The following is a 14,368-nucleotide window of genomic DNA, read 5'->3' on the forward strand; positions in this document are numbered from 1 at the left end:
AAAGTATCAGATTCTGAAAATTCTTGGGATTTTAACATCTATTTCAAGTTCCCACTATCTGCAGGTCATAATTTAAATGGGATGGGAAATGATCTGTCTGAAAACTCAAAGCAGCAGCAGCATTGTTTTGCCTATTACCATTCACAGTCCTCAAACGGAAAAATATGAAAAGTAATCCACTTATAAGAAAGCCAGAAAACAGCACCTGCCTGGATTTGAAGTATTCGAGCCATCGAGGTAGTTGAGAAGCATTTAAAAACCCTGTGCAGGTTGCATTCTTCTCTCCACAGAAGAATATAGATGGCTGTCATGGGACTTCAGGTCACCTGGGACAGCAGCTGGGCCATGAGCAATTGCAGTACTTTCTGTTGCAGAAATGCAGATAAATGACAGCATTAAAAAATGGATTTGGTTCCCCTGGCCTGAAATCTTAGTAAAATCTGTTAATGTAAAGCTAAGGCTTATGTTGTTTAGTCTAACCCTGGATTATGAGGGTTCTACTGAGTGCCTCTGGCTCCCCTTTCCTGCCCCGTCCCATTGCAGCAATGGGACCTCAGAGGCACCAAATCTGTCACCTGCCCTTGGGGCTGTCCCTGGAGCAAGACGGCTCAATTATTAACCCCAAGCTCGAGTCCTTGAATAGAGCCATTCATCAGCCGGGGAAATCAGCTGACTCCATCCTCAGACTGGTAAAGAGTAATGAAATGGTTTCAGAGAACAACTTGCAGAAAAGACTCGCAGAACACGCAAAATTTGGACGCCCTCAGTAAGAAATCATTTGAACTCCATGCATTTAGTCCTCTGCATCTACGTCAGGTAAGTTGTTTTGGGGGAGACTTTCAGTACAAACTGCTGCCTCGGAGAGTTCTTGTAATCTGCAGCCCTGATTAAAAAAACACTGTGATCTGTAATGATTCCCAATGGCTGACAAGCTAAGAATAATGGAAAAATGCAGTAAACCCCTGTATCCCTGGGATTCCTGAGATGTACTATCCCTAATCAGCTATCAGATTTTAATTGCTTCAAATGTTTTCCCAATAACAAGTAACCTTTATAAATAAGCCCATATAATTTAAGTCTCATATTGATACATAAAATAGTGATATATCAACAAAGAATAAACAAAGATATATTCCCAATTTTACATTTTGAAGATGTTAATACAATGGTAAATGGTTGGAATTCTTACTAAGCCAGCACTGAAATTGAGATCAAATAGTTCAATCTTGTACCTAAGCTAAATGCAAAGCAAAAAGTCAGAAAAATACCTGCTGGTATATAGAGTTAAAATATTACTTGTTTAAAAATCAAAATAGGCAATGTTGATGTTGAGGATTCCCAAAATCTGCTAATTGGGAGCATATATTTGAAACTACCACAGGTAATTGTATTTCACTATACAGTGTCCCAGTTAATGTATGGAAGACATGCAATAAAACATTCTCCAGCTTCAAAATTCTGTAGGAAAAAAGCCTTCTGATTATTATATATTTCATGGGTAGTAGAGGATGAGTCAGTGTCCTAATACTTGATACGATTTGCACTCAAATAGGAATGTTTGCCCATGAATATACAAATTCTCATGCTTAATACAAACGGCATGAATAGTTGCACTGAAGTGATTATGATTACTTAGCGACCTCGGGGCAAAACATTCTGCAACTGTCCCAGATTATTGCAGTGAAAATATGGGTAGTAAAGCACAAGTAGTTCAAATTTAGGAATGCATGTCACCTCTTGTATCTTGCAGCCCAGTCACATAAAACACAATCATTTTTTGTTAAACATTGGATGTTTTCCTCATTTTTTGACTCACGTAGGAATTAAATTCCTCTCCTCTCGATAAGCTCTTGTTTGCCAAGACTTGTCAAGCAAGCTTCTCACCTCTCTCTTTTGCTGAAGTCATTGAGGTTTAATGCTTTAATATTGGTCTGACCTCTTGCAGGATTACTCATAAGCTGAAATGAAAGCACGTTGATTCTGGGGCTCTGCTACCCTGCTTTTCAGTCTGGAGCAGTGCAGATGCTGTGTGCAGTCAGGATGCACACTGCATGTGAACACTTCAGATCAGGTCACAGCTTTAGGGTACAATGTTAAGCTCAGCTCTTCCCACATAGTGTCAAATCACCTCAGGGTGAAACCACCCTAGAAGGGGAAGGCACCTCCACCTGTAGCCATTGTTTCCTTAAAAGCTGTTTTGAGAAGCACATATTTTTGCTTGTATCACTTGTCAGTTGATTCATAGCAGTATAGATGCATTTGTCCCATCTTTCTTAGCTCTTGCTTTGCTATTAAATACGTGCAGGTGCTGGCTTTAATGAAGTACTTATGTTTCTATTATGCCCATAATAATGTTAATACTCCAGAATTATATGAAATGAGTGAAAAATCTGAGGTGAAGACAGTGGATTTGGTTATCTCAGGCAATTGATTTTCTTTGTATCATACTGTCAGTGCTTGAAAGGCCAGGTGGATCAACTGATTCTGCCAAGAACAGGCAGGCTTGTACTAGCCTTGCATCACATACAATTTTCCACTTCATTAGTAGGACAGCAGAAATTTGTAAGCCTCCAGCTGTGATGTATCCTGCTGTTTTAGAAGACATGGCTTGACAGGTTGTCTCACTGTCCTGAAATGCTCAGTTTTCATCACGAGCAGAACGTACCTGTTCAGCTACCAATAAAAAGCCTCAAGCAAGCACATCAAGGTGCTATTTTCACCTTCTCCGTTACCGCAGGGAGCTATATAGTTTATTAATGATGCCATGCATCATGACCTTTCAAGCATTGCTGTTATGTGGGCCAAACACACTTGGGCATGGTTAGAAAACTGCAGTTGTAAGCAGGACCAGGAGGAGCTAAGAAGCACCAGACATGCAGCAAGTGTCCAGCCAAACAGGCTCACTGCATTGCTGCTGTGCAGTCCTAGTGGTAATGCCAAATCACTGTAAAATCGTTGACTTGCCTTCCCCAGAGGGAAGCTGGAGCAATGCTGAACCTTTCCTTCTCTTCATGAAAGTAGTTAGTTGTCTAAAAAGTGCCACTTCCTGCTCTCACCCTGCCCACACTCAGTCCATCTAAAGCAATCTCCAGCGTTCATGAATGTCATCACTTTTATCATCAGCTATGCATAAAATATGCAAAAAAAACCAAAAAAAAAAAGCCAAGAACTAATATTTCAGATTCATTTCCTAAGCCATACCTACCACACAATCTGAGCAAGATGAAAAGAGTTGATGATATAGAATTGAAATGCTGCTTCCACAGAAGAGAATTGTTTCCAGACCAAATATAGTTGTACTGTGCTGTGACCATGTGCCTTACCTGTTTGCAGTGTAATTTATACTGCTGTATTCTATATCAATGCCTATCACAACATTAGAAACCCAAGGTTTAGGGAGACCATGTAGAAGTTGCTTTCTTTTACAAGCAGGAAGAATTTTTTTGCTTCCATCATTACTAACACAGTGTATTTTGTACAAGTTCCTATTGCTAACATTCTCTTATATTTGAAAAGCATACTGGGGAAACTGAGCCAAATTCTAAAGCTGGTTTTGCACTACTCCATAATCTTCCTCCCATTCATCTCCTTAAATGTAGACATTAATATGCTAATAATTAATATGCTATTAAGGGCTAATATCTAAGTATAAACAGAAGAAGAATTAAGTGATATTTACTTTAACATTTACTCAGGAACAAGGAGATTGTAACAAGTGCTTGCAGAACTCTTGCTTAATGCAAGTGTATGCAAGAAAAAAAAAATAACAGGGTAGTAGTATCCTAAATGTTAAATTACAAACCTTATATTTATCAAAAAAGTAGGGTTTCCTTTTCACAGTGTTATAAATATGTTGTGTATGAGCCACCACTATGCAGAAATAATTAAGGTGTTTAGGTGTTTAACTAGTGAGGTTAAACTTCCTACAAGCTCACTTCAACTAGATGATGACAACATCATTATTTTTTCGGGAATATCTGTTTGTAAGGCTGACAGATTATAGCAAGATTTCATCACTGGTGAAAATGCATAACTGATGGTGGTGACTACATTGGAAAAAAAACAGTCTTCTGTAGCTGAGAATAGCGTTACTATGTGCTTTGCATCTGTTGTAATTTAGTTTCCATGAAAATAAATAAGGGGCATTACTTTCAGAGCAACACGCATATCTGCTTGATCTATTAAACACGAATAAAGTAATTCTGAAAGCAGAAAATGCCAAAGGCAGTTCAAAAGGAGTTATAGATATACATGACATAAGGATCTCCTTGTGGAAGTTAATGTGAGTCAACATCTACAGTGGTCCTGGATGACACATTGATTCAAAGTCATGCAGTCATTGATGAAATTGGAGAGAATTACCTTCAGGGTCTCTCTTAAATTACTAGGGAAATAAATTAGCTCAAGTCTACTAAGTGAGCAGTTCTTGCAATGTGTAGTGCTTGAATTCCTCATCACTCATGCTTTTGAAAAGTACAGCCCTAGCTGCATACACACTCTTAAACCCAGTGAAACATAGAAAATACCATTGAAAAATTCAACTGCAGTTGTCAGAGCCTCAAAATAGCACTTTTTAGAAAATGTATACTTTTAGCATAAGATGATAAAATGCCATTTTTTTAGCCTAATGGTTCCTGGGATTTTCTTGTTATTCTATGGTACTGTTTCTTTTCTGAGTTTTTCTTCTGTTTTTCCACATATATTCTATTAAAAGAAGCAGTTAAGATTGAAATTACCTGTTAGTAGTTGTACAACTTGAGGCATTAACCTTCTGTCCAAATATTATATATGATATATATAACAACACTGTATACGAACAATTTTACAATCAAGTTCCCGGACCATAGAAATAACACTACAGTACTCCATTGAAGGAGAAACCTGGAAAACGAACATCTTTTGGTCAAATGCTCTACCACTGGGTTTGGGCTGACAGCAAACAGCTGGAGGATAGGAGCTGTCTGTACTTAAAATATGAGAAGCAAGATTATGAAAGCCCAGCTGTTGCGTTCGGCCCAAGGACGTACAGTCTGGCACACTTTTCTGACCTATTTAACAAATACGAAAAGAAAATAAAACTTGGGTTCAGATAAAAATTTCTGTTGCCTTTTTTCCTGGGTTACTTCTTTGCTGTGTCTGACTGTCTTACTGATGAATTATGATGTTTGTAACAGAACAAAAGCAGGCATAAGCACAGACAGAGTGGAATCAGTATAAATACTGTTTTGTACCCTGAAAATGAATAACTGATTAGAGAACACAGGCCATACAGAGAAAATCTGGGATCAAAATAAACAAAAGCTACTCCTTAATATTCCTGAAAGGTGCAGTTTTGTGTCTCTTCAGATGTCAGTACAGACTTGAGCAAATGAGAAATCACAAATGGTTCCAAGGTGAATGTACTCTGAACTTGATACAAGAGTTACCATAAAAGTAAGGTTATACACAAAGAAATGCAGAGGGTATGATAGCTAAAGCACACATTAAGTATACCAGCAGAACACTTAGTGCTACGTTTTAAATCATGTACGTGCTAGATGACATCGGTTCTTGTGTGCATTTCTGTATGCTTATAAGGGGAACAGAATACAAGTTACTTGGTTCTAACTAACTGTCAACCACAGTCTACCTATGAGAAAGATACATCAAACCAGTTTAATTAGAAGTAATATTTACCATGAGTTGCTGATCAGCCTGTCTTTCATCACTATCTTCCTATATTCAAGGAGCCTCAGCATAGCACAGCAACTTCCCTGGTGCAGGTGCTTTTTATTTCATGACAATGAGATGCCACTCATGCCAGCAGTATACAGGGATAGGAAACGTGTTTAATGCTCACTTGTAATAAAATCAAGACCATTTTAGCCTTCCTTTTTTGAATGGAGGAAAACACTCATATTAATGTTGATTTGCTGTTCTTGCAGAAGGTGGCAGTGTAGTATCATTCTCCAAAACAGAGAAACTGCTCTGCTTCAGCAGCTCTCCTTGCTGTAGGGTGAAGGTGTGCACTCATCCTGGTCTGCTGGTTTATACTCATTACAGACAAGATAGCACACCCCTGCTGAAAATGACAGACCTACCCACACTGACAGGGTGGTGACAACAATTTAACTCTGAGCTGATTATGGAAATACATAGAGTAATGCATCTACAGTGTTGACTAAGTTATGTTTGTAGTCAATATTTTATTTCCGCGTCAATAACTTATTTCAGCCAGCAGATTTATATAATTAAGAATTTCCTGGTAGTTGTTTACCTGTCTCCTTAGCTAATCAGCTGTCTGTATTAGATGAACAATTTCACTGTTCAAATATTGATCAGTTTTCAGGTAGCTATCAAAAGTATTTGTGCATAGTCAATATTTGTTTAGCATTAAACTAGGCCTTTAGCAATATTATTATGTTTACACACTATGGAATGGGTAGGCTGGAAGGGACTTTAAATGTATCTGGTTCCAACTTCCTGCTGTGGGCTGGGTACCCCCCACCAGACCAGAGCCCACCCAACCCAGCCTTGGACACCTAAAGGGCCAAGGTGTCACCCCACCCCCCCACCCTGAGTAACAGCCCTAACCCCTTTGCTCAGTGGTGCTTACACCTCTGTACCTGGTGTCAGTGCACTAGGAGAGCTCTCTGCTGGAGGGTCACAGATGCCTCAGGAACAAAATCTGTTTTATTTGTTGAGGTTGAAGTTCTGCTGGAGAAAATGCTTTGATAAAGCCTTTAGTATTTTAATACAGAAATCTAGCGTTTGGAGTGGCTACGGTTTTAGGTGATGTGCCTAAGGTCACATTAGCATTTTAAAATAGCATCTTTGTAGCAGGTCTATATAAACATCTCTGGAAATGGAACTGTTCCTTTGTATTTGATCTGCAGTATTCTAGCCTTTAGAATAGAAAAAATAAGTCATACTATCACAGGTGCCTGAACAGGTTAAATGACCCTCATAATGAACTCTGAGGTTTCTTTTTCTGCAGTAACACCAGGTAAATGCACCATAATTACATTTTACTGCTTTATCAAGAGAAAAGAATATTTGCTGTGACACACATTAAAAAGTAGCTTTAAACATATGAACATATAAGCATTACAACTGGAAAGATTAACACAGTGGAAGGGCAATACAGGAGAAAAATAGCAAAGGGACAAGCACAGATGGAATACTGTTACAAAGGAAAAGTGCACACCCACCTCTAAAGATTTAGTCCTGGAGGACACACTCCACAAGAGAGAAATCTTCAACCACAGACCTTTCCCCAATGGCAGTCTACCCTTAAATGAGGTGTAAGAGAGGTGCAGCCAGGCTCCACTCCTTCCAGTGGAATTGCCTCCACCTGTGCCCCGAGGGCTGACTGGGTCCTTTCTCCAGGTGCTCAATCAGTGTCAGGCCATGACTCAACAGTTACCATACAATAAGCAAATCTTGCAGCGCAGTGATTAAGTTTGCATTCAATTACTGTCATATTTTTTTTAAATATCTGAAAATAGTGCATTTTACCCTACTTATAAAGGCTTTATTTGGAAGTTTTCTGCTAATGGCTGCTTAAGTTTGGCTAGGATAGGAAGTTATTTCACCTGTGACAGCTGTTTTATTTTTACATCAACTCTTTAAAGAAATGATGGTCATATTTGCGGTCAAACTCTTGGAGATGCTTCTTAAATTACTTTCCTTTCATTTGCTAAGGGGTGAGGGAAGCATCTATCACTGTTTCCATGGTTTTGGTTGCTCCTTAACTTCCTCAGAAAAACCCCCAGCCCAATCTCACCACTGAAGCTGTCTGGTTTTGCCAGACATTGGTCTACCCCATAGGGCCAAATATAACTCAACAGTGTGTGTAAAAGGACAAGAGTGCTGTATCGTACTTGATGCTTCTGTTGGTGCTGGCTGGTGACAAGCATGGGAGAAGCTCTTGCTGCTTGTTCATGGGACTTGCATGGCATTCACAGCAGGAACATATCAGATAGTGTTTGTGCACCAAAACATGCAGAGAACATTATTCACACAGGACATATTTTGGAAGCAGGCAGTGGTACAAACTCAGGAAATACATCTGGATTGATCTTTCCTTGTCTTTCTGACTCGTACACTGATTTCTTGGCCAAACAAGAACCCATGGGGGCAGAGCTCAGGCCAGGAGGCATTTTTTTTTTCAGCATGGAGCTGCCCCAGCACACTGACCAATCTGCTCCTGGGCTGCTTTGTGCTGTGCTGAACCTCAGATTGGCCCCACACAGCAGGAACTATGACTTGTGTCTGCCTGCTAACTCTTCAGTGCTCACATGCTCTGCCTCAGGCAAGTCCTTGTTTGTGTTTCCCTGAGGAATGATGATCCCGAAGGGATACTTGTACCCAAGAAGCAGCATAAATCCAGCTCTGATAAAAGCAGATTGTTTTGGTGGTGGTGAGGCATGAAATGGCTGTAGACAACCAAGGGGGGGTACAGGCAAGCCTGGAAAGCACTGCACTGGGTGCACTGCACTGAATATAGTCTCACCTCTTCCTCACTCTGAGAAAGGCATGAGTACAGACCTTGGTCTTGTAACAGCAGATCCCGCTATTCCATTGTATTGTTTTAGTATGTTGAGAAATTGAAGTCAGTACATGCACTGAACTAAGAGACTAACAAATCGGACAATCACAACAAAGTTTGAGCTCAGATTTTCTGTTTTGGCCAAAAATCTCAAATGTTATAGCAGGAATATTTTTATATAGTCTGTCTCTGACCTGTAATGAACCCTACAGCTTCTAAATGTTTGAACATTTACCTGCCTTCAGTTTGCTTGCTCTCCAATGGCCATACAGAAGCACATTAGCACAGTTGGTGTCCTATATGGTGGAGGTGATTTGGCTGCTGTTTGTTTCAAGTTTCCAGCTCTAGCCTGAGTGCCCGGATCTTCTTTCACTCTTTTGTTGGATTCTGGCTGGAGTCCCAAACTTCTCTTGAACTCGAACTTTTGAATTGCAACTGAGGGAGTAAGACCAGGATTCAGTGCAGTGCCTGAGGCTGCTGACATTGAGATTTTGTATTGGACAGTTTAGTTCGTTGCTTTGTCTTCTGCTTCTTTTTTCTTTCTTTCTTTCTTTCTTTTTTTAAGCCATGTTAATAGCTCATTGGAGGGTAAGGTTGTAGATTTTGTTATTGAGTTATTGAAAGGGTAGCTGAAGGAAGGGCTCAGGGAAAAAAGTTTCCTCAAGAGGAGCTTGGTTTCTAAGTTTGTGAGGATGAGAAATAAACAGAAGACTTTGTGGAAAGAGATGCTGAAATGGAAGTAAGAAGGTAAGTAAAAGATTAGTGAACAGACCAGGGTGGGTCAGGAGAGGTGGTATTACCAGCGAGGGGACTCTTCCTTCCCTCCTGTAAATTAACAGTGGTGGTCAGCTCTCTTTATTGGTTTGATGTTGAGGATTGGATCATAAATATCCAACTTCCATTAGAAAGAGGTGATGAAAATTGCCTGGAAGAATTCCAGCAGAATTCTTTTATCAGGAGACTTGTACAGATGTGTGTTTAAAAATACATTAAAGGAAAAAAATAGATCTTTAGAATAAATATCACATTCCAGCATTTTGCCTTTCCTGTGCCCAGAACAGTCAGCTGGGAATAGGGTCAATCTGCAGAATTTTAGGATTCGTGCCTCGGAGTGAAAAAGGAGGAGGAGAAAAAAAATAAATAAATAAAATAAACCAGCAGCTGCAGTTCTGTCTCTTTCAACAAAAGAATTAATTACTAATGAGGATCAGAAGAGCATGTTCTGTAGTTTGAACAAGTTCAGTTATTAGAACACAAGCAGATACTCTAAAAGCTAAATAAAGATTGTAAGTGTTAGCTTTCTGCCGGTGACCATCTTTTCATCCAAGTAGTTTTTATATTTTTTTTTATATGTAAATGTTGCTGTATAAGAAACAGACAACAATCCTTACAAATTAGTACATTCTGCAGTAGATCTTCAGCTTGTCACTGCTGTCCTTTACTGTTATCATTACTATGTTTTAGAAGATAAGTATATTTAATATATGTAAAATGATTGTCAGATCTATTACAGGCAGTCATTTAGAGCAGTGATGAAAGGCTACTACATAAATCACACAGTGCTTTGATTAGAGTACTGTAAATGCTGTCATCTTTAACTTAGTCTTATAGGCTACATCTGGGAACAGTTTCAAGCAATGTTGTTGTTATTATCACCATTCTAAAGTAAAGCCAGCCTTCATGCTTTAAACATAGTTTAGCAGCTTGTTATTTAGAATTTTTGAAAGATAAAAACACACCAATTGTACCATGACAGGTGCCCCAATTCCTCTCCAGATAAAAGAGATATGAAAAATGTGGATGAAAAAGCCTAACGTAAAAGCAAGAACAAATATTTTTATTAGAGAAAATGATAGTGGGAAGTGAGTAGTTACAGGAAAAAAGAGCAAGAAATAGGAAAGGAATGGAAGCAATGGTAAGTTTAAGAAAAGGAAAGAGAAGTTAATGCTAAGGGAGTGTGGTGAAGGAAAGCTATGTGTGAAAAGACCAGAGCATTGAGGTTGGCAGAACATGTGTTTGTATGCTCTACTGTAGCCCTTGTCAGGTATTCCGGGAGCTCTGTAAGTTTAAATTAAAGTGTATTTTGGGAAAATGCATTTTCCAATTCCATAATGCTAGGCAAGCCTCTGTCACAGTGGTAGGTAACACTTTTCCCTGAATTCCAGACTGTTCTTTGAAACAGCATTAAAAAAATGAAAAGCACTGAGAGCAAAAGAGAAGCCGAGTAGGCTGTGGCTAATCTGCCAGCACTTGGAAGAAAAAACATTTTTTCCCAGCCACAAAGAACCCTATTGTTCCTATGTTAAATACTTAAATTTGCCTGCATTTAAGTCAAGCTGTCCAAAACTCTGTTTTCTTTCTATGGTAAAGCATGTGCCAGTTATTGGGGCAGTGTACAGTGGCACAGCTTCAGGGATATGCACTGGATATCAGTGACAAATAAAGCTGGTCTGGTAAGTCTTATTAATGGATCTTCAGTGCATCTGCTTTCATATATAGCCTTTGTCACTAAGTGTTCAAGCTCAATTTCATTTGCTATACACGTTTAGAGAAGTTACACTGCATCGTGACGCTCTCCTATTTCCCCAGTACAGCATCAAATCAGGGAGGGGAAAAGATCTCAGGCAATATGAGAAGAGTTCTACTTTATTTAGCAGAAACGAAAATGCTATTAATATAATAAAGCTGTTATTAACAGATAAGTATTCACATAGTGCTTTTAGTCATTTCCTTTGACAGTCCCACACAGACACGCGGACAGACTTGCACTCGTTACCCAGTGAGGAGATAGGAAGGGCTGGCATTCTGCTGTGCTTGCCCCAGCAGGCCAGTTTGGCACATTCATAATAGAAGAAACCAAGGAAAGCATGGGGAGTACTGTCAGCACACAAATATGATTCTGAGGGGAGAATTGATGTGGGGTTTTCTTCTAACAGCACTCATTACCTGAGACTGCTGCTCCCTGTGATGGAAGCCTGGTGGATTTCAGCTGTAACAAACAGGGAACCACTGAGAAACTGCTGCTCTCCACCTAAACTCAGACTGGCACTTCTGAACTCTCAAATTGCAAATTCAGTATGGAAACAGTAGAAGCAGAGAACTCCATTTTTGTGGAGTTAGATTCAGTTTGTAATGATGGAACACTTAAAATTCACTTACATCCTTGCACATCTATATAGCTTATTTGTAGTTGAAAAGTACTATGGTTTAGCCCATAAGAGGATGAAACATCTGAAATCTCTGAAGCGTACTGACCTGGTATATTTTTGTACTGTGTGGTATTGTTGCTTGGAGAAGTTCCTTGATGCTAAAAATATCATTTCTACACTGTTTTCTATCTCCAAGGTTACTAAATCTTTCTAACCTAAGCATAATTAGGATTATACCTACGGGATGTATTTTTAGCATGCTTGATTTTTTGTGTGTGGTGCAATGTTATTCTAGCAGACAGACGTAGCTGAGTTCAGGGAAGTCTGCACTGTGTAAGAGAGAAGAGGAGGGAAGAAATCCGCTAACTTCAGAAAGCAGTTGTTCTGGATTCCCAGAACAACTCTCTCTCCACACTGAAAGCTATGGGAGAGAAATTTTGTATAATGACCTAAGGGTCTTTAAAGACCAGTTATCCATTCAGTGAAAGAAGCTTAAAACATAGACCTATATTTCAGACTGTGAAATTGACATCCCCTAATGGGCTTGAAACTAGGACTATTTTTTGTTTTTACATTGTTTTTCTCACTACAAAGTCTCTTAAGAAATTAACTAACCCCCATAAATTCCTGTTTGCTTGCAAGTGACAGCATTTGAATGATAGCAGCTTCCCTGGTGCTGCATCCAGTAGCACTATCAAGAGCTGAGCCAGGAGGTGGCAGCTGCTGCTCTGCCTGTGGTGTCACATCCCTTCCTGACCAGCACTGCCCTGACTCTGCTCCAGCAATGCCATCACCCCAGCTACCTGTCCTGTCACCCCGACAGCATGAACTTTTTACTTGCTGAATGCAATTGCTGTTTTAGAATGGAATACTGGCTGGAAACAACACCAGCAGAATTTGCACAGGTGGATAGTTTATTCGTCCAAGTACATAAAGCACAGGTGGGAAAGAACAGCACTGTACAAGCAAGGTCATGCCAACATATGAGATCTGAATATACTTTCTAACTGATCATGTTAACGTACTGAATTTGTGAGGCAAAATCCCTGCACCTAAAAGTGAGTTGTGCAAGAGGTTTTGAAAAGTGATAGATGGGACTGTGCTTGTACATGATACATTGAACTGGATACCCAGCTTGGGGCATATTAATAGGAGAAACAAGATGAGTGATGTCTCCTGAATTCTCAATGAGAAAAGCTGTGCTTAGGTATATAGGACAGGTCAAGGAGAGAAAGGTGAGTGTGATTTGAAATGATAAAGGTATGTTTAGTAAGGAGTCAGGTCTGAGCATTCACTAGAGGTATAAATTAAATAAGGAACAAATATCACTTGGAGTTGGTGATGGGGAATAAAAAGTCAACCAATACAGCTAATGGAACTAGAAGGGCTAGAAAGCTATTTATATCACGCAGTGGATACACATGAGTTTTTGGACCCCAACTGATTCTGCTTTGTATAAATGAACAAATTCTGTAGTTCATAGAATTACAAATTAGGCTTCAAATTTAGGATTAAAGCTGAGGCTTCACACAACTGGAAATCATTAAGCCTTAGCCTTTTTCTGCTGAAGTTATAAATCAAGGAAAGAAGTTGTTTGCTTTAAGCATAATAGCTACTCAACTCTTTTTGCTAATCCAAAGAGGATTGAGATGGGATGAAGAATTTATGTAAACAAGAAGTACTCATACCTGTACAAGTAATAAATGCCAATCATCAGCAAAACAAGATGTAGCGTTTTCTAAAACTCGGGGCTACTTTGCAGTCTGTCCATTTCCTTCCCATTTTTATTGGTCTGCTAAAGTGCAAAACTAAAGAAAACCGGACATGAAACCTCCCAAAGACTAAGTAAAATGACCACACTGAAACATTTGTATCCAAGGCATATATAAATTCACAGGGAGAAAAAGTGCAGAGTAAATCTGGAAGCAAGTCTGAAAATATCGGAGAACTCACATTTCTAGATGCAGTTCTCTGTGGTGCTACCACGCAGTAACCTAGAACAGATCTACTGCCATCAGGTGAGGTGGACAGAAGGCAGCAGGTTTTACAGTTGTGAAGATCTAGTGGATTCCTTTTTGGAGACATGGTCCAACATAAATTGATGCCTACTGATTTCCCATTGCAAAGCCTACTTTCTGTGGCTGTGTTGGAAAGAGGAATATTTTTTGCCTCTAGAACATGGCAAAGCAGGTGGGCTGATATATCATGGGTATATTTATGGCTAACAAACATATGCAAATTAAAGATGGTCAGGATTTTTATGCTATCTTTTTGACACACTTCAAGTAATCCTTCTGGATGGATGCAGACAACTTTGCTTTGGCTGTTGACTGGGTGACATCTGATGGACAATGTGTCTGTGCTACAACTGGTCTTCCTCTGCAGATGCTCACTTAATAAAGAACAAATCACATAACAGAGGGTGAGTGGGTAGTCAGGCTGAATTCAGACATTAAAAGAAAAAAAAACAACTTAAAGTTTTTTTCTTTTTCATTTTATGCATGTTTTCTGCATTCTGAGTACTTTTATCTGAAAAAATAAATAAATACTGGAATGGAGTGACTTAATTTGATCTAAATATGTCTGGTTCTTTTTTGAAAATAGTTGCTTTGGGTTTACTTTAATATTAATCTTTGTCTTAGCCAGCAATATGTAGCATGATCATTTTTGTTTTATTAAATCTTAATTG

At 39.2% G+C, this 14,368-nt stretch overlaps 1 protein-coding gene across 3 annotated transcripts in view; it reads left to right on the plus strand.

Annotated features, from left to right (window-relative positions):
- The first annotated feature begins 679 nt into the window (after nucleotides 1–679).
- ENTPD1 (ectonucleoside triphosphate diphosphohydrolase 1) overlaps nucleotides 680–14,368 on the plus strand; it is a 47,556-nt gene continuing 33,867 nt past the window's right edge. Inside the window, exon 1 of one of the 3 annotated variants that reach the window (XM_015867168.3) lies at nucleotides 680–816. The gene's annotated coding sequence lies outside the window, so the exon portion shown is untranslated. Of the gene's footprint in view, nucleotides 817–8,981; nucleotides 9,278–14,368 lie in introns of those variants that run through there. The other 2 variants (XM_085554583.1, XM_015867170.3) reach the window with 2 other exon arrangements.

This window comes from Coturnix japonica, chromosome 8, assembly GCF_054131305.1.
Source record: "Coturnix japonica strain WE chromosome 8, WE-NBRP24, whole genome shotgun sequence".
Taxonomy (NCBI): domain Eukaryota; kingdom Metazoa; phylum Chordata; class Aves; order Galliformes; family Phasianidae; genus Coturnix; species Coturnix japonica.